The sequence below is a fragment of the Thamnophis sirtalis genome, unplaced genomic scaffold (assembly GCF_051295495.1).
Source record: "Thamnophis sirtalis isolate CommonGarterSnake01/CBP01778 unplaced genomic scaffold, rThaSir2_p1.2 scaffold_11, whole genome shotgun sequence".
NCBI lineage: Eukaryota > Metazoa > Chordata > Lepidosauria > Squamata > Natricidae > Thamnophis > Thamnophis sirtalis.
In genome coordinates, this window is record NW_028261391.1 from 5,837,525 (window position 1) to 5,861,273 (window position 23,749).

Consider the following 23,749-nt stretch of genomic DNA (forward strand, 5'->3'; position numbering starts at 1 on the left):
TGTCACTACCTAGTTTTCCATCCGTCTACGACGCCACCACCACCATCACAACTGATGAAACTTCTTGGATGAGAAACATTTTTTCTTCCTCCTCAAAACCCAGTACAGTTTGCTTTTTGAAATAACACTTTCAAGACAACTCTGAATTGGATGACTGAGACTCTCAATAGACATTTCCCTTGAGGGATCTTGAACTGCTGCTGACATGTTTGGCAGTTGTGCAAAAAGCTTTTCGCAGGCCCTCTTTAACAATTCCATATGCTATATTTTTTTCATTTAAAAAACAGGACCATGGTTGACTAGACAGGAAATTTCAGGTGTTGCAATTTGTATGGTGTCTCTGAATTGATAAATAGCGCTTGTTTTAGAATAACTGTGTTTGGAATGGATAACTGATTTTTAAAACATTATTTGTCCAACCCCTGGTAAAAGCACCTTTTTGTTGTGCACAACTTGCACATTTGCTTGCAGTAATTCTGATATAAATCTCAAGTAGGGTTGTAATTCACTGTTTGAGTATGCTTCTATCCAAATCTAGTTTTTCACAGTGGGCAATAATATATTCAAGAAACAGACATTGATTCATAGAAAACAGGTTTCCGTGGTATGTTGGAATTATTTTGGGAGATAAGAGGAAGCCCCCCAGATTAGGCAGATAAGACAATACTCAGACAAAAGGCAGCGAAGGATGCAAAAGGAATGGGTGAGAAGTATGGCAAACATCTCAGAAGGGACCTTCTTAGGGGAGTGGGATTATAAAGGTGAAAGGGCAGAAATGCTCTATCAATCTTGCAAACTTGTTAATTTTACAATATTGTTAGAACATTTCTGAGTTTGCTTCTTCTCTATACCACCTCACAGAGCTAACTATAATACAGCTATATATACAGCTTTGATGTTTCTCAGATCAACTTTGAAGAATACCCCCACTCACCTAAGAATCTCACCAAAAGGTTTTATTTACTCTTGAATCCAAAATTTAATACAACTTAATACAACTTTTTTCACAGGGTGGGATCTTGGGACAAGCAGAATAAAACAACCAGAAACAAATGGCATTGCAACTTTTGGACATGAAGGACCCATGTTATCCAATATGCCTCTTGATGGTGAAAGAAGCTTCTGTCCTTCGTGCCTGGATCATCGCATAAGACCACAGGTACAACTCAAATGCAAAAGAGAACTGTGGTCAATAGAGCTTTTCATTTTTTTCTTATTCATCTAATTGATACAGTAGCCTATCACAAGAGGAAGTGACTCTCAAGAATGTACAATAAAATATATGAAATCATTATCATCAACAAATATTAAACATTTTAAAAAACTTGAAACACAGTTAGAAAGGAATAATGGATATTTAAACTGCTGTTATAACATGGGACAGTCTTAGAGATTTGTCAGTTGAGAACTCTGTGTGTGTATGTATATACTGTATGTGTCTATACAGATAGTCCTCAAATTATGACAATGGAGCCCAAATTTTATCTTGCTAAACAAGACGGTTCCTAAGTGGGTTTTTCCCTATTTTATGAAATTTCTTCCCACATTTCATAAGTGAGCCACTGTAGTTCTTAAAACACTAACATGGTTGTTAAATGAATCTGGCTTGCTAATTTACTTTGCTTGCAAGAAGGCCACAAAAGGTGATCACGTGAACCCAGGACACTATCATAAATATGAGTCAGTTCATGGAGATGATAATCAGTGTAAACAAGTCATTTTTTTCATTACCTCTGTAAATTACAATGGTCCCCTAAATGAATAGTTGTAATTCAGGAGATACTACAATATATATGTACAGTATATGTGAAATACAGAAACAGATTTAAAAAAAATTTAAATCCAAAAAGAAAAAGGATGGAGTTTTTGGCAGAGCACGAGAGGCACAGCCCCAGAGTTGCGGTGAGTGCAGTAGAAACAGGCTAAGTAGCTGCAACAGTAGTAGACAAAGGAGGAAGGATGAGCCTGAGAGAATGCAAGGAAAATGAGTAGTGCTATATGTTTTTTAAAGGCAATAGCAAGCAGCCTTAGCACCATCTTCAGCATGGGTGTCAAACTTGCCATGTCACATTGCTATCACATGACATTTTACAACATTTTCTCCGTTCGTGGCACTAAGGTGGGTGTGGCCTGTGTATGTCACATCCAGCCCACGGGCCACGAGTTTGACATCCCTAATGTACAGGCATATGTGATAACTTCTCTGGACACCATTCCAGGGGTGGTATTCAACTGGTTAGGACTTATTCAAGTGAACTAGTAGTGGCTCACTGAACTGGTAAATATCACCTCTGACTGGGCACCACCCATGCCAGCCCAGTTGCCCGGTAGCCGCTTGCCCATTCTGGCCGCTCATCCTTCTGACTGCTTACTGCTTGCCGCTTCCTTCTAGCGGCTTGCCGCTCACCGTGCCCATCCCCCCATCCTGCCCTCTATATATTGCATTCATCATGTGGCCCACCTAATCACCTTGCCAGCTCTGCTCACCAAAGTTAAGCAATGCTTACCACCCGCTCGCCGTTTGCCTTGGGTTAGGGGCTGGGGCCGGGGATGTACCAGTCCTCAAGACCCCAAAGCAGCCACCTGCTCACTGCCCACCCCAACCGAATCGGGGAATACACCATTCCCCAGCTCTGGCCTTGCACTGGAGCCACTACCAGTTCATCCCCAACCTGAGCTGGGTTGGGGAATGTGACATTACCCAGTTCCAGCCTTCTTCTGGAGCTGCTGCCTGCTTCCCACCATCCTCAGCCAAATCAAGAATGCGCCATTCCACGGCTCTAGGCTAGCCTCACACACCTACATTCCCCGGCTCTGACTGATGCCCTCCTCGTACATTTGCGCCTTGTAAGGGGGCAGGGAGAGACTTGGCTGCCTTTCGGGGCCAGCAATCGTTTTCGGCTGTCTTCTAAGCAAATCCGCTACAACGCCATCCTCTGGTTGCTGCTGTTCTCTTGGCACCAGTGAAGTCAAGATTTGAATTCACTCTCCAACCAGCCGGTACCCGTGAACAGACCTTGATTGGCAGCTGGCCTTTTGCCTCTGCTTGGCCAAAGTGGTTTGGAGACAAGGGCTAGCTGTGTATATATTGTATGTGCATGGACACTACGTGTCTCTACCTATGCATATGTGTTCTGACCCCCTCCTCCGTCCAGTAACAAAAGCTGAGACAAGCTTAAATGGAAAGTCCTTTAATAACAAGACCAGAATCTCAGAAGCTGAAAGCCAAACAAACAAACAGATGAGGACCTTGGCAGCAAGTCTGACAAACCTTGGCAGCAACTCAGAAAAACCTGGGCAGCAATCCAGCCTGCCAAGTTAGTTTCTCTTTAGTCAAAGCGTTGACTTCTGCAAAAAGGGCATGGCACAAGCAGTCTTTTTATAGTCTGGAGAGGAGCCTAATGACCAACAGCTGAGCGTAATTACCTCCTGTAATTAAGTAATAGTTCCTAACCCCTAGTAGCTCTTCGATGGCGTGCATCCAGGAACAACTCACTGCTGGTTTCTGGATCACTCTCCCTTGTCTCCTCCCAACTGGTCCAAGGCACAAGAGCCACCAGGTGGCCAACTAATCTTGCTGCGCCCTGCTCAGACTCAGAACCATGTCCAGTGTCCTCCACATCCTTCAGGGCCGACTCATAGTGCCCCTCGCTGTCGGAGTCTGGTGGCAGCTCCAACGGCTCTGCTGGACCAAACAATATATACATGAATTCTATATAGTGTATATATTGTATGTGCAATTGTGCGTGGACCTATACGTGTCTCTACCTATTTATATGTACATGAATTCTGGAAAGTGAAAGTACGGTTTCAAAAACCGAAACGTATAGGCGACGAGAAAAGAACTAAGAAATCCTCCAAGGAAAGAGAAAAGGTTTTAAGTCATGATTTGACTTCCACGCTCCTTCTGCCGGCCTGCTCCCGTGATCAAGATCTGATTGGCAGCTGGCTTTTGTCTCTGCTTGGCCAGAGCGGGAACGGCCTGCCCTGAAGGGCAGAGTGTCTGGCAGCTGCATTTGAGCTGCATGTTCCGTCGGAACGGAGGGAGCCGGTGTGTACGGTAGAGACAGGCTGAGCGGCAGGCAAAGGAGGAGGGATGGGCCTGTGGCAATCGGAGGAGAGCCTGCGTCGGATTCCCTACGAGGGATCGAACAGGGGGTGCTGCTGGGTGCTTGAAGGCAGCGGCAAGCAGCTTGAGTGCTGTCTACGGCCATACTACCCTGAAAGCGCCCGATCCCGTCTGATCTCGGAAGCTAAGCAGGGTCAGGCCTGGTTAGTACTTGGATGGGAGACCGCCTGGGAATACCGGGTGCTGTAGGCTTTTGCCCCTTTTTGCTGCCCTTTTTTGAGACTTTTGGTGCCACTTGCAGCCTGGCAAACAGAACGCAACCCTGCTTTTAACACACCCAGACCCTCCCGCAATACTCCATGCCCGCCCAGTCAGCCAAAGCTTACGAGCTTCCTTTTGAGATAGGCAGGTAGCCCTTGATTTGCCACGGCACTTCAGCTCTACCTTTCCCTTTCCAAGCAAGGGGGGCTTGCGAAGTGAATTGCATCTTTGCCACATTGATGACTAGAATTACAGCCGTTCACACGTGAATCATCTGTCTTTAAGCGAATCTGCCAGCCGCGTTGACTTTATCTGTCGGACGCCCGATGGGAAGAGTACCAAGGACCATCGCACAACTCTGGGACGGTGCAGTTTTCATCAAGACATGCCAGTCGCCCGTACCCCGAATGTGGATCACCTGGCCGTGGGGAAGTTGCAACGGTCGTAGGTGGGGAGGAAACCGAACATACAACCCTTTTTACAGTGCCGGTGTGCATTTGTACTGTCACCGGATTAGCGGTTTCGAGTCGAGGGCTAGCTGTGTATATATTGTATGTGCAATTGTGCGTGGACCTATACGTGTCTCTACCTATTTACATGTACATGAATTCTGGAAAGTGAAAGTACGGTTTCAAAAACCCAAACGTATAGGCGGCGAGAAAAGAACTAAGAAATCCTCCAAGGAGAGAGAAAAGTTTTTAAGTCATGATTTGACTTCCACGCTCCTTCTGCCGGCCTGCTCCCGTGATCAAGATCTGATTGGCAGCTGGCTTTTGTCTCTGCTTGGCCAGAGCGGGAACGGCCTGCCCTGAAGGGCAGAGTGTCTGGCAGCTGCATTTGAGCTGCATGTTCCGTCGGAACGGAGGTAGCCGGTGTGTACGGTAGAGACAGGCTGAGCGGCAGGCAAAGGAGGAGGGATGGGCCTGTGGCAATCGGAGGAGAGCCTGCGTCGGATTCCCTACGAGGGCTCGAACAGGGGTCGCTGCTGGGTGCTTAAAGGCAGCGGCAAGCAGCTTGAGTGCTGTCTACGGCCATACTACCCTGAAAGCGCCCGATCCCGTCTGATCTCGGAAGCTAAGCAGGGTCAGGCCTGGTTAGTACTTGGATGGGAGACCGCCTGGGAATACCGGGTGCTGTAGGCTTTTGCCCCTTTTTGCTGCCCTTTTTTGAGACTTTTGGTGCCACTTGCAGCCTGGCAAACAGAACGCAACCCTGCTTTTAACACACCCAGACCCTCCCGTGCCCCTCCCGCAATACTCCATAGCCGCCCAGTCAGCCAAAGCTTACGAGCTTCCTTTTGAGATAGGCAGGTAGCCCTTGATTTGCCACGGCACTTCAGCTCTACCTTTCCCTTTCCAAGCAAGGGGGGCTTGCGAAGTGAATTGCATCTTTGCCACAGTGATGACTAGAATTACAGCCGTTCACACGTGAATCATCTGTCTTTAAGCGGATCTGCCAGCCGCGTTGACTTTATCTGTCGGACGCCCGATGGGAAGAGTACCAAGGACCATCGCACAACTCTGGGACGGTGCAGTTTTCATCAAGACATGCCAGTCGCCCGTACCCCGAATGTGGATCACCGGGCCGTGGGGAAGTTGCAACGGTCGTAGGTGGGGAGGAAACCGATCATACAACCCTTTTTACAGTGCCGGTGTGCATTTGTACTGTCACCGGATTAGCGGTTTCGAGTCGAGGGCTAGCTGTGTATATATTGTATGTGCAATTGTGCGTGGACCTATACGTGTCTCTACCTATTTACATGTACATGAATTCTGGAAAGTGAAAGTACGGTTTCAAAAACCCAAACGTATAGGCGACGAGAAAAGAACTAAGAAATCCTCCAAGGAGAGAGAAAAGTTTTTAAGTCATGATTTGACTTCCACGCTCCTTCTGCCGGCCTGCTCCCGTGATCAAGATCTGATTGGCAGCTGGCTTTTGTCTCTGCTTGGCCAGAGCGGGAACGGCCTGCCCTGAAGGGCAGAGTGTCTGGCAGCTGCATTTGAGCTGCATGTTCCGTCGGAACGGAGGGAGCCGGTGTGTACGGTAGAGACAGGCTGAGCAGCAGGCAAAGGAGGAGGGATGGGCCTGTGGCAATCGGAGGAGAGCCTGCGTCGGATTCCCTACGAGGGCTCGAACAGGGGGCGCTGCTGGGTGCTTAAAGGCAGCGGCAAGCAGCTTGAGTGCTGTCTACGGCCATACTACCCTGAAAGCGCCCGATCCCGTCTGATCTCGGAAGCTAAGCAGGGTCAGGCCTGGTTAGTACTTGGATGGGAGACCGCCTGGGAATACCGGGTGCTGTAGGCTTTTGCCCCTTTTTGCTGCCCTTTTTTGAGACTTTTGGTGCCACTTGCAGCCTGGCAAACAGAACGCAACCCTGCTTTTAACACACCCAGACCCTCCCGTGCCCCTCCCGCAATACTCCATGGCCGCCCAGTCAGCCAAAGCTTACGAGCTTCCTTTTGAGATAGGCAGGTAGCCCTTGATTTGCCACGGCACTTCAGCTCTACCTTTCCCTTTCCAAGCAAGGGGGGCTTGCGAAGTGAATTGCATCTTTGCCACAGTGATGACTAGAATTACAGCCGTTCACACGTGAATCATCTGTCTTTAAGCGGATCTGCCAGCCGCGTTGACTTTATCTGTCGGACGCCCGATGGGAAGAGTACCAAGGACCGTCGCACAACTCTGGGACGGTGCAGTTTTCATCAAGACATGCCAGTCGCCCGTACCCCGAATGTGGATCACCGGGCCGTGGGGAAGTTGCAACGGTCGTAGGTGGGGAGGAAACCGATCATACAACCCTTTTTACAGTGCCGGTGTGCATTTGTACTGTCACCAGATTAGCGGTTTCGAGTCGAGGGCTAGCTGTGTATATATTGTATGTGCAATTGTGCGTGGACCTATACGTGTCTCTACCTATTTACATGTACATGAATTCTGGAAAGTGAAAGTACGGTTTCAAAAACCCAAACGTATAGGCGACGAGAAAAGAACTAAGAAATCCTCCAAGGAGAGAGAAAAGGTTTTAAGTCATGATTTGACTTCCACGCTCCTCCTGCCGGCCTGCTCCCGTGATCAAGATCTGATTGGCAGCTGGCTTTTGTCTCTGCTTGGCCAGAGCGGGAACGGCCTGCCCTGAAGGGCAGAGTGTCTGGCAGCTGCATTTGAGCTGCATGTTCCGTCGGAACGGAGGGAGCCGGTGTGTACGGTAGAGACAGGCTGAGCGGCAGGCAAAGGAGGAGGGATGGGCCTGTGGCAATCGGAGGAGAGCCTGCGTCGGATTCCCTATGAGGGCTCGAACAGGGGGCGCTGCTGGGTGCTTAAAGGCAGCGGCAAGCAGCTTGAGTGCTGTCTACGGCCATACTACCCTGAAAGCGCCCGATCCCGTCTGATCTCGGAAGCTAAGCAGGGTCAGGCCTGGTTAGTACTTGGATGGGAGACCGCCTGGGAATACCGGGTGCTGTAGGCTTTTGCCCCTTTTTGCTGCCCTTTTTTGAGACTTTTGGTGCCACTTGCAGCCTGGCAAACAGAACGCAACCCTGCTTTTAACACACCCAGACCCTCCCGTGCCCCTCCCGCAATACTCCATGGCCGCCCAGTCAGCCAAAGCTTACGAGCTTCCTTTTGAGATAGGCAGGTAGCCCTTGATTTGCCACGGCACTTCAGCTCTACCTTTCCCTTTCCAAGCAAGGGGGGCTTGCGAAGTGAATTGCATCTTTGCCACAGTGATGACTAGAATTACAGCCGTTCACACGTGAATCATCTGTCTTTAAGCGGATCTGCCAGCCGCGTTGACTTTATCTGTCGGACGCCCGATGGGAAGAGTACCAAGGACCGTCGCACAACTCTGGGACGGTGCAGTTTTCATCAAGACATGCCAGTCGCCCGTACCCCGAATGTGGATCACCGGGCCGTGGGGAAGTTGCAACGGTCGTAGGTGGGGAGGAAACCGATCATACAACCCTTTTTACAGTGCCGGTGTGCATTTGTACTGTCACCGGATTAGCGGTTTCGAGTCGAGGGCTAGCTGTGTATATATTGTATGTGCAATTGTGCGTGGACCTATACGTGTCTCTACCTATTTACATGTACATGAATTCTGGAAAGTGAAAGTACGGTTTCAAAAACCCAAACGTATAGGCGACGAGAAAAGAACTAAGAAATCCTCCAAGGAGAGAGAAAAGGTTTTAAGTCATGATTTGACTTCCACGCTCCTCCTGCCGGCCTGCTCCCGTGATCAAGATCTGATTGGCAACTGGCTTTTGTCTCTGCTTGGCCAGAGCGGGAACGGCCTGCCCTGAAGGGCAGAGTGTCTGGCAGCTGCATTTGAGCTGCATGTTCCGTCGGAACGGAGGTAGCCGGTGTGTACGGTAGAGACAGGCTGAGCGGCAGGCAAAGGAGGAGGGATGGGCCTGTGGCAATCGGAGGAGAGCCTGCGTCGGATTCCCTACGAGGGCTCGAACAGGGGTCGCTGCTGGGTGCTTAAAGGCAGCGGCAAGCAGCTTGAGTGCTGTCTACGGCCATACTACCCTGAAAGCGCCCGATCCCGTCTGATCTCGGAAGCTAAGCAGGGTCAGGCCTGGTTAGTACTTGGATGGGAGACCGCCTGGGAATACCGGGTGCTGTAGGCTTTTGCCCCTTTTTGCTGCCCTTTTTTGAGACTTTTGGTGCCACTTGCAGCCTGGCAAACAGAACGCAACCCTGCTTTTAACACACCCAGACCCTCCCGTGCCCCTCCCGCAATACTCCATGGCCGCCCAGTCAGCCAAAGCTTACGAGCTTCCTTTTGAGATAGGCAGGTAGCCCTTGATTTGCCACGGCACTTCAGCTCTACCTTTCCCTTTCCAAGCAAGGGGGGCTTGCGAAGTGAATTGCATCTTTGCCACAGTGATGACTAGAATTACAGCCGTTCACACGTGAATCATCTGTCTTTAAGCGGATCTGCCAGCCGCGTTGACTTTATCTGTCGGACGCCCGATGGGAAGAGTACCAAGGACCGTCGCACAACTCTGGGACGGTGCAGTTTTCATCAAGACATGCCAGTCGCCCGTACCCCGAATGTGGATCACCGGGCCGTGGGGAAGTTGCAACGGTCGTAGGTGGGGAGGAAACCGATCATACAACCCTTTTTACAGTGCCGGTGTGCATTTGTACTGTCACCGGATTAGCGGTTTCGAGTCGAGGGCTAGCTGTGTATATATTGTATGTGCAATTGTGCGTGGACCTATACGTGTCTCTACCTATTTACATGTACATGAATTCTGGAAAGTGAAAGTACGGTTTCAAAAACCCAAACGTATAGGCGACGAGAAAAGAACTAACAAATCCTCCAAGGAGAGAGAAAAGTTTTTAAGTCATGATTTGACTTCCACGCTCCTTCTGCCGGCCTGCTCCCGTGATCAAGATCTGATTGGCAGCTGGCTTTTGTCTCTGCTTGGCCAGAGCGGGAACGGCCTGCCCTGAAGGGCAGAGTGTCTGGCAGCTGCATTTGAGCTGCATGTTCCGTCGGAACGGAGGGAGCCGGTGTGTACGGTAGAGACAGGCTGAGCGGCAGGCAAAGGAGGAGGGATGGGCCTGTGGCAATCGGAGGAGAGCCTGCGTCGGATTCCCTAGGAGGGCTCGAACAGGGGGCGCTGCTGGGTGCTTAAAGGCAGCGGCAAGCAGCTTGAGTGCTGTCTACGGCCATACTACCCTGAAAGCGCCCGATCCCGTCTGATCTCGGAAGCTAAGCAGGGTCAGGCCTGGTTAGTACTTGGATGGGAGACCGCCTGGGAATACCGGGTGCTGTAGGCTTTTGCCCCTTTTTGCTGCCCTTTTTTGAGACTTTTGGTGCCACTTGCAGCCTGGCAAACAGAACGCAACCCTGCTTTTAACACACCCAGACCCTCCCGTGCCCCTCCCGCAATACTCCATGGCCGCCCAGTCAGCCAAAGCTTACGAGCTTCCTTTTGAGATAGGCAGGTAGCCCTTGATTTGCCACGGCACTTCAGCTCTACCTTTCCCTTTCCAAGCAAGGGGGGCTTGCGAAGTGAATTGCATCTTTGCCACAGTGATGACTAGAATTACAGCCGTTCACACGTGAATCATCTGTCTTTAAGCGGATCTGCCAGCCGCGTTGACTTTATCTGTCGGACGCCCGATGGGAAGAGTACCAAGGACCATCGCACAACTCTGGGACGGTGCAGTTTTCATCAAGACATGCCAGTCGCCCGTACCCCGAATGTGGATCACCTGGCCGTGGGGAAGTTGCAACGGTCGTAGGTGGGGAGGAAACCGATCATACAACCCTTTTTACAGTGCCGGTGTGCATTTGTACTGTCACCGGATTAGCGGTTTCGAGTCGAGGGCTAGCTGTGTATATATTGTATGTGCAATTGTGCGTGGACCTATACGTGTCTCTACCTATTTACATGTACATGAATTCTGGAAAGTGAAAGTACGGTTTCCAAAACCCAAACGTATAGGCGACGAGAAAAGAACTAAGAAATCCTCCAAGGAGAGAGAAAAGGTTTTAAGTCATGATTTGACTTCCACGCTCCTTCTGCCGGCCTGCTCCCGTGATCAAGATCTGATTGGCAGCTGGCTTTTGTCTCTGCTTGGCCAGAGCGGGAACGGCCTGCCCTGAAGGGCAGAGTGTCTGGCAGCTGCATTTGAGCTGCATGTTCCGTCGGAACGGAGGGAGCCGGTGTGTACGGTAGAGACAGGCTGAGCGGCAGGCAAAGGAGGAGGGATGGGCCTGTGGCAATCGGAGGAGAGCCTGCGTCGGATTCCCTACGAGGGCTCGAACAGGGGGCGCTGCTGGGTGCTTAAAGGCAGCGGCAAGCAGCTTGAGTGCTGTCTACGGCCATACTACCCTGAAAGCGCCCGATCCCGTCTGATCTCGGAAGCTAAGCAGGGTCAGGCCTGGTTAGTACTTGGATGGGAGACCGCCTGGGAATACCGGGTGCTGTAGGCTTTTGCCCCTTTTTGCTGCCCTTTTTTGAGACTTTTGGTGCCACTTGCAGCCTGGCAAACAGAACGCAACCCTGCTTTTAACACACCCAGACCCTCCCGTGCCCCTCCCGCAATACTCCATGGCCGCCCAGTCAGCCAAAGCTTACGAGCTTCCTTTTGAGATAGGCAGGTAGCCCTTGATTTGCCACGGCACTTCAGCTCTACCTTTCCCTTTCCAAGCAAGGGGGGCTTGCGAAGTGAATTGCATCTTTGCCACAGTGATGACTAGAATTACAGCCGTTCACACGTGAATCATCTGTCTTTAAGCGGATCTGCCAGCCGCGTTGACTTTATCTGTCGGACGCCCGATGGGAAGAGTACCAAGGACCGTCGCACAACTCTGGGACGGTGCAGTTTTCATCAAGACATGCCAGTCGCCCGTACCCCGAATGTGGATCACCGGGCCGTGGGGAAGTTGCAACGGTCGTAGGTGGGGAGGAAACCGATCATACAACCCTTTTTACAGTGCCGGTGTGCATTTGTACTGTCACCGGATTAGCGGTTTCGAGTCGAGGGCTAGCTGTGTATATATTGTATGTGCAATTGTGCGTGGACCTATACGTGTCTCTACCTATTTACATGTACATGAATTCTGGAAAGTGAAAGTACGGTTTCAAAAACCCAAACGTATAGGCGACGAGAAAAGAACTAAGAAATCCTCCAAGGAGAGAGAAAAGGTTTTAAGTCATGATTTGACTTCCACGCTCCTTCTGCCGGCCTGCTCCCGTGATCAAGATCTGATTGGCAGCTGGCTTTTGTCTCTGCTTGGCCAGAGCGGGAACGGCCTGCCCTGAAGGGCAGAGTGTCTGGCAGCTGCATTTGAGCTGCATGTTCCGTCGGAACGGAGGGAGCCGGTGTGTACGGTAGAGACAGGCTGAGCGGCAGGCAAAGGAGGAGGGATGGGCCTGTGGCAATCGGAGGAGAGCCTGCGTCGGATTCCCTATGAGGGCTCGAACAGGGGGCGCTGCTGGGTGCTTAAAGGCAGCGGCAAGCAGCTTAAGTGCTGTCTACGGCCATACTACCCTGAAAGCGCCCGATCCCGTCTGATCTCGGAAGCTAAGCAGGGTCAGGCCTGGTTAGTACTTGGATGGGAGACCGCCTGGGAATACCGGGTGCTGTAGGCTTTTGCCCCTTTTTGCTGCCCTTTTTTGAGACTTTTGGTGCCACTTGCAGCCTGGCAAACAGAACGCAACCCTGCTTTTAACACACCCAGACCCTCCCGTGCCCCTCCCGCAATACTCCATGGCCGCCCAGTCAGCCAAAGCTTACCAGCTTCCTTTTGAGATAGGCAGGTAGCCCTTGATTTGCCACGGCACTTCAGCTCTACCTTTCCCTTTCCAAGCAAGGGGGGCTTGCGAAGTGAATTGCATCTTTGCCACAGTGATGACTAGAATTACAGCCGTTCACACGTGAATCATCTGTCTTTAAGCGGATCTGCCAGCCGCGTTGACTTTATCTGTCGGACGCCCGATGGGAAGAGTACCAAGGACCATCGCACAACTCTGGGACGGTGCAGTTTTCATCAAGACATGCCAGTCGCCCGTACCCCGAATGTGGATCACCTGGCCGTAGGGAAGTTGCAACGGTCGTAGGTGGGGAGGAAACCGATCATACAACCCTTTTTACAGTGCCGGTGTGCATTTGTACTGTCACCGGATTAGCGGTTTCGAGTCGAGGGCTAGCTGCGTATATATTGTATGTGCAATTGTGCGTGGACCTATACGTGTCTTTACCTATTTACATGTACATGAATTCTGGAAAGTGAAAGTACGGTTTCCAAAACCCAAACGTATAGGCGACGAGAAAAGAACTAAGAAATCCTCCAAGGAGAGAGAAAAGGTTTTAAGTCATGATTTGACTTCCACGCTCCTTCTGCCGGCCTGCTCCCGTGATCAAGATCTGATTGGCAGCTGGCTTTTGTCTCTGCTTGGCCAGAGCGGGAACGGCCTGCCCTGAAGGGCAGAGTGTCTGGCAGCTGCATTTGAGCTGCATGTTCCATCGGAACGGAGGGAGCCGGTGTGTACGGTAGAGACAGGCTGAGCGGCAGGCAAAGGAGGAGGGATGGGCCTGTGGCAATCGGAGGAGAGCCTGCGTCGGATTCCCTAGGAGGGCTCGAACAGGGGGCGCTGCTGGGTGCTTAAAGGCAGCGGCAAGCAGCTTGAGTGCTGTCTACGGCCATACTACCCTGAAAGCGCCCGATCCCGTCTGATCTCGGAAGCTAAGCAGGGTCAGGCCTGGTTAGTACTTGGATGGGAGACCGCCTGGGAATACCGGGTGCTGTAGGCTTTTGCCCCTTTTTGCTGCCCTTTTTTGAGACTTTTGGTGCCACTTGCAGCCTGGCAAACAGAACGCGACCCTGCTTTTAACACACCCAGACCCTCCCGTGCCCCTCCCGCAATACTCCATGGCCGCCCAGTCAGCCAAAGCTTACCAGCTTCCTTTTGAGATAGGCAGGTAGCCCTTGATTTGCCACGGCACTTCAGCTCTACCTTTCCCTTTCCAAGCAAGGGGGGCTTGCGAAGTGAATTGCATCTTTGCCACAGTGATGACTAGAATTACAGCCGTTCACACGTGAATCATCTGTCTTTAAGCGGATCTGCCAGCCGCGTTGACTTTATCTGTCGGACGCCCGATGGGAAGAGTACCAAGGACCATCGCACAACTCTGGGACGGTGCAGTTTTCATCAAGACATGCCAGTCGCCCGTACCCCGAATGTGGATCACCTGGCCGTGGGGAATTTGCAACGGTCGTAGGTGGGGAGGAAACCGATCATACAACCCTTTTTACAGTGCCGGTGTGCATTTGTACTGTCACCGGATTAGCGGTTTCGAGTCGAGGGCTAGCTGCGTATATATTGTATGTGCAATTGTGCGTGGACCTATACGTGTCTCTACCTATTTACATGTACATGAATTCTGGAAAGTGAAAGTACGGTTTCCAAAACCCAAACGTATAGGCGACGAGAAAAGAACTAAGAAATCCTCCAAGGAGAGAGAAAAGGTTTTAAGTCATGATTTGACTTCCACGCTCCTTCTGCCGGCCTGCTCCCGTGATCAAGATCTGATTGGCAGCTGGCTTTTGTCTCTGCTTGGCCAGAGCGGGAACGGCCTGCCCTGAAGGGCAGAGTGTCTGGCAGCTGCATTTGAGCTGCATGTTCCGTCGGAACGGAGGGAGCCGGTGTGTACGGTAGAGACAGGCTGAGCGGCAGGCAAAGGAGGAGGGATGGGCCTGTGGCAATCGGAGGAGAGCCTGCGTCGGATTCCCTACGAGGGCTCGAACAGGGGTCGCTGCTGGGTGCTTAAAGGCAGCGGCAAGCAGCTTGAGTGCTGTCTACGGCCATACTACCCTGAAAGCGCCCGATCCCGTCTGATCTCGGAAGCTAAGCAGGGTCAGGCCTGGTTAGTACTTGGATGGGAGACCGCCTGGGAATACCGGGTGCTGTAGGCTTTTGCCCCTTTTTGCTGCCCTTTTTTGAGACTTTTGGTGCCACTTGCAGCCTGGCAAACAGAACGCAACCCTGCTTTTAACACACCCAGACCCTCCCGTGCCCCTCCCGCAATACTCCATGGCCGCCCAGTCAGCCAAAGCTTACCAGCTTCCTTTTGAGATAGGCAGGTAGCCCTTGATTTGCCACGGCACTTCAGCTCTACCTTTCCCTTTCCAAGCAAGGGGGGCTTGCAAAGTGAATTGCATCTTTGCCACAGTGATGACTAGAATTACAGCCGTTCACACGTGAATCATCTGTCTTTAAGCGGATCTGCGTGTCTCTACCTATTTACATGTACATGAATTCTGGAAAGTGAAAGTACGGTTTCAAAAACCCAAACGTATAGGCGACGAGAAAAGAACTAAGAAATCCTCCAAGGAGAGAGAAAAGGTTTTAAGTCATGATTTGACTTCCACGCTCCTTCTGCCGGCCTGCTCCCGTGATCAAGATCTGATTGGCAGCTGGCTTTTGTCTCTGCTTGGCCAGAGCGGGAACGGCCTGCCCTGAAGGGCAGAGTGTCTGGCAGCTGCATTTGAGCTGCATGTTCCGTCGGAACGGAGGGAGCCGGTGTGTACGGTAGAGACAGGCTGAGCGGCAGGCAAAGGAGGAGGGATGGGCCTGTGGCAATCGGAGGAGAGCCTGCGTCGGATTCCCTATGAGGGCTCGAACAGGGGGCGCTGCTGGGTGCTTAAAGGCAGCGGCAAGCAGCTTAAGTGCTGTCTACGGCCATACTACCCTGAAAGCGCCCGATCCCGTCTGATCTCGGAAGCTAAGCAGGGTCAGGCCTGGTTAGTACTTGGATGGGAGACCGCCTGGGAATACCGGGTGCTGTAGGCTTTTGCCCCTTTTTGCTGCCCTTTTTTGAGACTTTTGGTGCCACTTGCAGCCTGGCAAACAGAACGCAACCCTGCTTTTAACACACCCAGACCCTCCCGTGCCCCTCCCGCAATACTCCATGGCCGCCCAGTCAGCCAAAGCTTACCAGCTTCCTTTTGAGATAGGCAGGTAGCCCTTGATTTGCCACGGCACTTCAGCTCTACCTTTCCCTTTCCAAGCAAGGGGGGCTTGCGAAGTGAATTGCATCTTTGCCACAGTGATGACTAGAATTACAGCCGTTCACACGTGAATCATCTGTCTTTAAGCGGATCTGCCAGCCGCGTTGACTTTATCTGTCGGACGCCCGATGGGAAGAGTACCAAGGACCATCGCACAACTCTGGGACGGTGCAGTTTTCATCAAGACATGCCAGTCGCCCGTACCCCGAATGTGGATCACCTGGCCGTAGGGAAGTTGCAACGGTCGTAGGTGGGGAGGAAACCGATCATACAACCCTTTTTACAGTGCCGGTGTGCATTTGTACTGTCACCGGATTAGCGGTTTCGAGTCGAGGGCTAGCTGCGTATATATTGTATGTGCAATTGTGCGTGGACCTATACGTGTCTCTACCTATTTACATGTACATGAATTCTGGAAAGTGAAAGTACGGTTTCCAAAACCCAAACGTATAGGCGACGAGAAAAGAACTAAGAAATCCTCCAAGGAGAGAGAAAAGGTTTTAAGTCATGATTTGACTTCCACGCTCCTTCTGCCGGCCTGCTCCCGTGATCAAGATCTGATTGGCAGCTGGCTTTTGTCTCTGCTTGGCCAGAGCGGGAACGGCCTGCCCTGAAGGGCAGAGTGTCTGGCAGCTGCATTTGAGCTGCATGTTCCGTCGGAACGGAGGGAGCCGGTGTGTACGGTAGAGACAGGCTGAGCGGCAGGCAAAGGAGGAGGGATGGGCCTGTGGCAATCGGAGGAGAGCCTGCGTCGGATTCCCTAGGAGGGCTCGAACAGGGGGCGCTGCTGGGTGCTTAAAGGCAGCGGCAAGCAGCTTAAGTGCTGTCTACGGCCATACTACCCTGAAAGCGCCCGATCCCGTCTGATCTCGGAAGCTAAGCAGGGTCAGGCCTGGTTAGTACTTGGATGGGAGACCGCCTGGGAATACCGGGTGCTGTAGGCTTTTGCCCCTTTTTGCTGCCCTTTTTTGAGACTTTTGGTGCCACTTGCAGCCTGGCAAACAGAACGCAACCCTGCTTTTAACACACCCAGACCCTCCCGTGCCCCTCCCGCAATACTCCATGGCCGCCCAGTCAGCCAAAGCTTACCAGCTTCCTTTTGAGATAGGCAGGTAGCCCTTGATTTGCCACGGCACTTCAGCTCTACCTTTCCCTTTCCAAGCAAGGGGGGCTTGCGAAGTGAATTGCATCTTTGCCACAGTGATGACTAGAATTACAGCCGTTCACACGTGAATCATCTGTCTTTAAGCGGATCTGCCAGCCGCGTTGACTTTATCTGTCGGACGCCCGATGGGAAGAGTACCAAGGACCATCGCACAACTCTGGGACGGTGCAGTTTTCATCAAGACATGCCAGTCGCCCGTACCCCGAATGTGGATCACCTGGCCGTAGGGAAGTTGCAACGGTCGTAGGTGGGGAGGAAACCGATCATACAACCCTTTTTACAGTGCCGGTGTGCATTTGTACTGTCACCGGATTAGCGGTTTCGAGTCGAGGGCTAGCTGCGTATATATTGTATGTGCAATTGTGCGTGGACCTATACGTGTCTTTACCTATTTACATGTACATGAATTCTGGAAAGTGAAAGTACGGTTTCCAAAACCCAAACGTATAGGCGACGAGAAAAGAACTAAGAAATCCTCCAAGGAGAGAGAAAAGGTTTTAAGTCATGATTTGACTTCCACGCTCCTTCTGCCGGCCTGCTCCCGTGATCAAGATCTGATTGGCAGCTGGCTTTTGTCTCTGCTTGGCCAGAGCGGGAACGGCCTGCCCTGAAGGGCAGAGTGTCTGGCAGCTGCATTTGAGCTGCATGTTCCATCGGAACGGAGGGAGCCGGTGTGTACGGTAGAGACAGGCTGAGCGGCAGGCAAAGGAGGAGGGATGGGCCTGTGGCAATCGGAGGAGAGCCTGCGTCGGATTCCCTAGGAGGGCTCGAACAGGGGGCGCTGCTGGGTGCTTAAAGGCAGCGGCAAGCAGCTTGAGTGCTGTCTACGGCCATACTACCCTGAAAGCGCCCGATCCCGTCTGATCTCGGAAGCTAAGCAGGGTCAGGCCTGGTTAGTACTTGGATGGGAGACCGCCTGGGAATACCGGGTGCTGTAGGCTTTTGCCCCTTTTTGCTGCCCTTTTTTGAGACTTTTGGTGCCACTTGCAGCCTGGCAAACAGAACGCGACCCTGCTTTTAACACACCCAGACCCTCCCGTGCCCCTCCCGCAATACTCCATGGCCGCCCAGTCAGCCAAAGCTTACCAGCTTCCTTTTGAGATAGGCAGGTAGCCCTTGATTTGCCACGGCACTTCAGCTCTACCTTTCCCTTTCCAAGCAAGGGGGGCTTGCGAAGTGAATTGCATCTTTGCCACAGTGATGACTAGAATTACAGCCGTTCACACGTGAATCATCTGTCTTTAAGCGGATCTGCCAGCCGCGTTGACTTTATCTGTCGGACGCCCGATGGGAAGAGTACCAAGGACCATCGCACAACTCTGGGACGGTGCAGTTTTCATCAAGACATGCCAGTCGCCCGTACCCCGAATGTGGATCACCTGGCCGTGGGGAATTTGCAACGGTCGTAGGTGGGGAGGAAACCGATCATACAACCCTTTTTACAGTGCCGGTGTGCATTTGTACTGTCACCGGATTAGCGGTTTCGAGTCGAGGGCTAGCTGCGTATATATTGTATGTGCAATTGTGCGTGGACCTATACGTGTCTCTACCTATTTACATGTACATGAATTCTGGAAAGTGAAAGTACGGTTTCCAAAACCCAAACGTATAGGCGACGAGAAAAGAACTAAGAAATCCTCCAAGGAGAGAGAAAAGGTTTTAAGTCATGATTTGACTTCCACGCTCCTTCTGCCGGCCTGCTCCCGTGATCAAGATCTGATTGGCAGCTGGCTTTTGTCTCTGCTTGGCCAGAGCGGGAACGGCCTGCCCTGAAGGGCAGAGTGTCTGGCAGCTGCATTTGAGCTGCATGTTCCGTCGGAACGGAGGGAGCCGGTGTGTACGGTAGAGACAGGCTGAGCGGCAGGCAAAGGAGGAGGGATGGGCCTGTGGCAATCGGAGGAGAGCCTGCGTCGGATTCCCTACGAGGGCTCGAACAGGGGTCGCTGCTGGGTGCTTAAAGGCAGCGGCAAGCAGCTTGAGTGCTGTCTACGGCCATACTACCCTGAAAGCGCCCGATCCCGTCTGATCTCGGAAGCTAAGCAGGGTCAGGCCTGGTTAGTACTTGGATGGGAGACCGCCTGGGAATACCGGGTGCTGTAGGCTTTTGCCCCTTTTTGCTGCCCTTTTTTGAGACTTTTGGTGCCACTTGCAGCCTGGCAAACAGAACGCAACCCTGCTTTTAACACACCCAGACCCTCCCGTGCCCCTCCCGCAATACTCCATGGCCGCCCAGTCAGCCAAAGCTTACCAGCTTCCTTTTGAGATAGGCAGGTAGCCCTTGATTTGCCACGGCACTTCAGCTCTACCTTTCCCTTTCCAAGCAAGGGGGGCTTGCAAAGTGAATTGCATCTTTGCCACAGTGATGACTAGAATTACAGCCGTTCACACGTGAATCATCTGTCTTTAAGCGGATCTGCGTGTCTCTACCTATTTACATGTACATGAATTCTGGAAAGTGAAAGTACGGTTTCAAAAACCCAAACGTATAGGCGACGAGAAAAGAACTAAGAAATCCTCCAAGGAGAGAGAAAAGGTTTTAAGTCATGATTTGACTTCCACGCTCCTTCTGCCGGCCTGCTCCCGTGATCAAGATCTGATTGGCAGCTGGCTTTTGTCTCTGCTTGGCCAGAGCGGGAACGGCCTGCCCTGAAGGGCAGAGTGTCTGGCAGCTGCATTTGAGCTGCATGTTCCGTCGGAACGGAGGGAGCCGGTGTGTACGGTAGAGACAGGCTGAGCGGCAGGCAAAGGAGGAGGGATGGGCCTGTGGCAATCGGAGGAGAGCCTGCGTCGGATTCCCTATGAGGGCTCGAACAGGGGGCGCTGCTGGGTGCTTAAAGGCAGCGGCAAGCAGCTTAAGTGCTGTCTACGGCCATACTACCCTGAAAGCGCCCGATCCCGTCTGATCTCGGAAGCTAAGCAGGGTCAGGCCTGGTTAGTACTTGGATGGGAGACCGCCTGGGAATACCGGGTGCTGTAGGCTTTTGCCCCTTTTTGCTGCCCTTTTTTGAGACTTTTGGTGCCACTTGCAGCCTGGCAAACAGAACGCAACCCTGCTTTTAACACACCCAGACCCTCCCGTGCCCCTCCCGCAATACTCCATGGCCGCCCAGTCAGCCAAAGCTTACCAGCTTCCTTTTGAGATAGGCAGGTAGCCCTTGATTTGCCACGGCACTTCAGCTCTACCTTTCCCTTTCCAAGCAAGGGGGGCTTGCGAAGTGAATTGCATCTTTGCCACAGTGATGACTAGAATTACAGCCGTTCACACGTGAATCATCTGTCTTTAAGCGGATCTGCCAGCCGCGTTGACTTTATCTGTCGGACGCCCGATGGGAAGAGTACCAAGGACCATCGCACAACTCTGGGACGGTGCAGTTTTCATCAAGACATGCCAGTCGCCCGTACCCCGAATGTGGATCACCTGGCCGTAGGGAAGTTGCAACGGTCGTAGGTGGGGAGGAAACCGATCATACAACCCTTTTTACAGTGCCGGTGTGCATTTGTACTGTCACCGGATTAGCGGTTTCGAGTCGAGGGCTAGCTGCGTATATATTGTATGTGCAATTGTGCGTGGACCTATACGTGTCTCTACCTATTTACATGTACATGAATTCTGGAAAGTGAAAGTACGGTTTCCAAAACCCAAACGTATAGGCGACGAGAAAAGAACTAAGAAATCCTCCAAGGAGAGAGAAAAGGTTTTAAGTCATGATTTGACTTCCACGCTCCTTCTGCCGGCCTGCTCCCGTGATCAAGATCTGATTGGCAGCTGGCTTTTGTCTCTGCTTGGCCAGAGCGGGAACGGCCTGCCCTGAAGGGCAGAGTGTCTGGCAGCTGCATTTGAGCTGCATGTTCCGTCGGAACGGAGGGAGCCGGTGTGTACGGTAGAGACAGGCTGAGCGGCAGGCAAAGGAGGAGGGATGGGCCTGTGGCAATCGGAGGAGAGCCTGCGTCGGATTCCCTAGGAGGGCTCGAACAGGGGGCGCTGCTGGGTGCTTAAAGGCAGCGGCAAGCAGCTTGAGTGCTGTCTACGGCCATACTACCCTGAAAGCGCCCGATCCCGTCTGATCTCGGAAGCTAAGCAGGGTCAGGCCTGGTTAGTACTTGGATGGGAGACCGCCTGGGAATACCGGGTGCTGTAGGCTTTTGCCCCTTTTTGCTGCCCTTTTTTGAGACTTTTGGTGCCACTTGCAGCCTGGCAAACAGAACGCAACCCTGCTTTTAACACACCCAGACCCTCCCGTGCCCCTCCCGCAATACTCCATGGCCGCCCAGTCAGCCAAAGCTTACCAGCTTCCTTTTGAGATAGGCAGGTAGCCCTTGATTTGCCACGGCACTTCAGCTCTACCTTTCCCTTTCCAAGCAAGGGGGGCTTGCGAAGTGAATTGCATCTTTGCCACAGTGATGACTAGAATTACAGCCGTTCACACGTGAATCATCTGTCTTTAAGCGGATCTGCCAGCCGCGTTGACTTTATCTGTCGGACGCCCGATGGGAAGAGTACCAAGGACCATCGCACAACTCTGGGACGGTGCAGTTTTCATCAAGACATGCCAGTCGCCCGTACCCCGAATGTGGATCACCTGGCCGTGGGGAAGTTGCAACGGTCGTAGCTGGGGAGGAAACCGGTCATACAACCCTTTTTACAGTGCCGGTGTGCATTTGTACTGTCACCGGATTAGCGGTTTCGAGTCGAGGGCTAGCTGCGTATATATTGTATGTGCAATTGTGCGTGGACCTATACGTGTCTCTACCTATTTACATGTACATGAATTCTGGAAAGTGAAAGTACGGTTTCCAAAACCCAAACGTATAGGCGACGAGAAAAGAACTAAGAAATCCTCCAAGGAGAGAGAAAAGGTTTTAAGTCATGATTTGACTTCCACGCTCCTTCTGCCGGCCTGCTCCCGTGTTCAAGGTCTGATTGGCAGCTGGCTTTTGTCTCTGCTTGGCCAGAGCGGGAACGGCCTGCCTTGAAGGGCAGAGTGTCTGGCAGCTGCATTTGAGCTGCATGTTCCGTCGGAACGGAGGGAGCCGGTGTGTACGGTAGAGACAGGCTGAGCGGCAGGCAAAGGAGGAGGGATGGGCCTGTGGCAATCGGAGGAGAGCCTGCGTCGGATTCCCTACGAGGGCTCGAACAGGGGGCGCTGCTGGGTGCTTAAAGGCAGCGGCAAGCAGCTTGAGTGCTGTCTACGGCCATACTACCCTGAAAGCGCCCGATCCCGTCTGATCTCGGAAGCTAAGCAGGGTCAGGCCTGGTTAGTACTTGGATGGGAGACCGCCTGGGAATACCGGGTGCTGTAGGCTTTTGCCCCTTTTTGCTGCCCTTTTTTGAGACTTTTGGTGCCACTTGCAGCCTGGCAAACAGAACGCGACCCTGCTTTTAACACACCCAGACCCTCCCGTGCCCCTCCCGCAATACTCCATGGCCGCCCAGTCAGCCAAAGCTTACCAGCTTCCTTTTGAGATAGGCAGGTAGCCCTTGATTTGCCACGGCACTTCAGCTCTACCTTTCCCTTTCCAAGCAAGGGGGGCTTGCGAAGTGAATTGCATCTTTGCCACAGTGATGACTAGAATTACAGCCGTTCACACGTGAATCATCTGTCTTTAAGCGGATCTGCCAGCCGCGTTGACTTTATCTGTCGGACGCCCGATGGGAAGAGTACCAAGGACCATCGCACAACTCTGGGACGGTGCAGTTTTCATCAAGACATGCCAGTCGCCCGTACCCCGAATGTGGATCACCTGGCCGTGGGGAAGTTGCAACGGTCGTAGCTGGGGAGGAAACCGGTCATACAACCCTTTTTACAGTGCCGGTGTGCATTTGTACTGTCACCGGATTAGCGGTTTCGAGTCGAGGGCTAGCTGCGTATATATTGTATGTGCAATTGTGCGTGGACCTATACGTGTCTCTACCTATTTACATGTACATGAATTCTGGAAAGTGAAAGTACGGTTTCCAAAACCCAAACGTATAGGCGACGAGAAAAGAACTAAGAAATCCTCCAAGGAGAGAGAAAAGGTTTTAAGTCATGATTTGACTTCCACGCTCCTTCTGCCGGCCTGCTCCCGTGATCAAGATCTGATTGGCAGCTGGCTTTTGTCTCTGCTTGGCCAGAGCGGGAACGGCCTGCCCTGAAGGGCAGAGTGTCTGGCAGCTGCATTTGAGCTGCATGTTCCGTCGGAACGGAGGGAGCCGGTGTGTACGGTAGAGACAGGCTGAGCGGCAGGCAAAGGAGGAGGGATGGGCCTGTGGCAATCGGAGGAGAGCCTGCGTCGGATTCCCTACGAGGGCTCGAACAGGGGGCGCTGCTGGGTGCTTAAAGGCAGCGGCAAGCAGCTTGAGTGCTGTCTACGGCCATACTACCCTGAAAGCGCCCGATCCCGTCTGATCTCGGAAGCTAAGCAGGGTCAGGCCTGGTTAGTACTTGGATGGGAGACCGCCTGGGAATACCGGGTGCTGTAGGCTTTTGCCCCTTTTTGCTGCCCTTTTTTGAGACTTTTGGTGCCACTTGCAGCCTGGCAAACAGAACGCAACCCTGCTTTTAACACACCCAGACCCTCCCGTGCCCCTCCCGCAATACTCCATGGCCGCCCAGTCAGCCAAAGCTTACCAGCTTCCTTTTGAGATAGGCAGGTAGCCCTTGATTTGCCACGGCACTTCAGCTCTACCTTTCCCTTTCCAAGCAAGGGGGGCTTGCAAAGTGAATTGCATCTTTGCCAC

At 52.3% G+C, this 23,749-nt stretch overlaps 18 non-coding genes across 18 annotated transcripts; all 18 read left to right on the top strand.

The window, feature by feature from the left end:
• Nucleotides 1-4,202: 4,202 nt before the first annotated feature.
• On the top strand, nt 4,203-4,321 carry LOC148043476 (5S ribosomal RNA). The gene has a single exon (XR_015698122.1). It is a non-coding gene; the product is annotated as a 5S ribosomal RNA (ribosomal RNA).
• A 1,032-nt stretch (nt 4,322-5,353) lies between these two features.
• Nucleotides 5,354-5,472, top strand: LOC148043477 (5S ribosomal RNA). The gene has a single exon (XR_015698123.1). It is a non-coding gene; the product is annotated as a 5S ribosomal RNA (ribosomal RNA).
• Nucleotides 5,473-6,515: 1,043 nt separating this feature from the next.
• Nucleotides 6,516-6,634, top strand: LOC148043478 (5S ribosomal RNA). The gene has a single exon (XR_015698124.1). It is a non-coding gene; the product is annotated as a 5S ribosomal RNA (ribosomal RNA).
• Nucleotides 6,635-7,677: 1,043 nt separating this feature from the next.
• On the top strand, nt 7,678-7,796 carry LOC148043479 (5S ribosomal RNA). The gene has a single exon (XR_015698125.1). It is a non-coding gene; the product is annotated as a 5S ribosomal RNA (ribosomal RNA).
• A 1,043-nt stretch (nt 7,797-8,839) lies between these two features.
• LOC148043480 (5S ribosomal RNA) lies at nt 8,840-8,958 on the top strand. The gene has a single exon (XR_015698126.1). It is a non-coding gene; the product is annotated as a 5S ribosomal RNA (ribosomal RNA).
• Nucleotides 8,959-10,001: 1,043 nt separating this feature from the next.
• On the top strand, nt 10,002-10,120 carry LOC148043481 (5S ribosomal RNA). The gene has a single exon (XR_015698128.1). It is a non-coding gene; the product is annotated as a 5S ribosomal RNA (ribosomal RNA).
• A 1,043-nt stretch (nt 10,121-11,163) lies between these two features.
• Nucleotides 11,164-11,282, top strand: LOC148043482 (5S ribosomal RNA). Its single transcript, XR_015698129.1, has one exon. It is a non-coding gene; the product is annotated as a 5S ribosomal RNA (ribosomal RNA).
• Nucleotides 11,283-12,325: 1,043 nt separating this feature from the next.
• Nucleotides 12,326-12,444, top strand: LOC148043483 (5S ribosomal RNA). The gene has a single exon (XR_015698130.1). It is a non-coding gene; the product is annotated as a 5S ribosomal RNA (ribosomal RNA).
• A 1,043-nt stretch (nt 12,445-13,487) lies between these two features.
• Nucleotides 13,488-13,606, top strand: LOC148043484 (5S ribosomal RNA). Its single transcript, XR_015698131.1, has one exon. It is a non-coding gene; the product is annotated as a 5S ribosomal RNA (ribosomal RNA).
• A 1,043-nt stretch (nt 13,607-14,649) lies between these two features.
• LOC148043485 (5S ribosomal RNA) lies at nt 14,650-14,768 on the top strand. The gene has a single exon (XR_015698132.1). It is a non-coding gene; the product is annotated as a 5S ribosomal RNA (ribosomal RNA).
• A 758-nt stretch (nt 14,769-15,526) lies between these two features.
• On the top strand, nt 15,527-15,645 carry LOC148043486 (5S ribosomal RNA). The gene has a single exon (XR_015698133.1). It is a non-coding gene; the product is annotated as a 5S ribosomal RNA (ribosomal RNA).
• A 1,043-nt stretch (nt 15,646-16,688) lies between these two features.
• LOC148043487 (5S ribosomal RNA) lies at nt 16,689-16,807 on the top strand. The gene has a single exon (XR_015698135.1). It is a non-coding gene; the product is annotated as a 5S ribosomal RNA (ribosomal RNA).
• A 1,043-nt stretch (nt 16,808-17,850) lies between these two features.
• Nucleotides 17,851-17,969, top strand: LOC148043488 (5S ribosomal RNA). Its single transcript, XR_015698136.1, has one exon. It is a non-coding gene; the product is annotated as a 5S ribosomal RNA (ribosomal RNA).
• A 1,043-nt stretch (nt 17,970-19,012) lies between these two features.
• On the top strand, nt 19,013-19,131 carry LOC148043489 (5S ribosomal RNA). The gene has a single exon (XR_015698137.1). It is a non-coding gene; the product is annotated as a 5S ribosomal RNA (ribosomal RNA).
• Nucleotides 19,132-19,889: 758 nt separating this feature from the next.
• Nucleotides 19,890-20,008, top strand: LOC148043490 (5S ribosomal RNA). The gene has a single exon (XR_015698138.1). It is a non-coding gene; the product is annotated as a 5S ribosomal RNA (ribosomal RNA).
• A 1,043-nt stretch (nt 20,009-21,051) lies between these two features.
• Nucleotides 21,052-21,170, top strand: LOC148043491 (5S ribosomal RNA). Its single transcript, XR_015698140.1, has one exon. It is a non-coding gene; the product is annotated as a 5S ribosomal RNA (ribosomal RNA).
• A 1,043-nt stretch (nt 21,171-22,213) lies between these two features.
• On the top strand, nt 22,214-22,332 carry LOC148043492 (5S ribosomal RNA). The gene has a single exon (XR_015698141.1). It is a non-coding gene; the product is annotated as a 5S ribosomal RNA (ribosomal RNA).
• A 1,043-nt stretch (nt 22,333-23,375) lies between these two features.
• Nucleotides 23,376-23,494, top strand: LOC148043493 (5S ribosomal RNA). The gene has a single exon (XR_015698142.1). It is a non-coding gene; the product is annotated as a 5S ribosomal RNA (ribosomal RNA).
• Nucleotides 23,495-23,749: the final 255 nt, after the last annotated feature.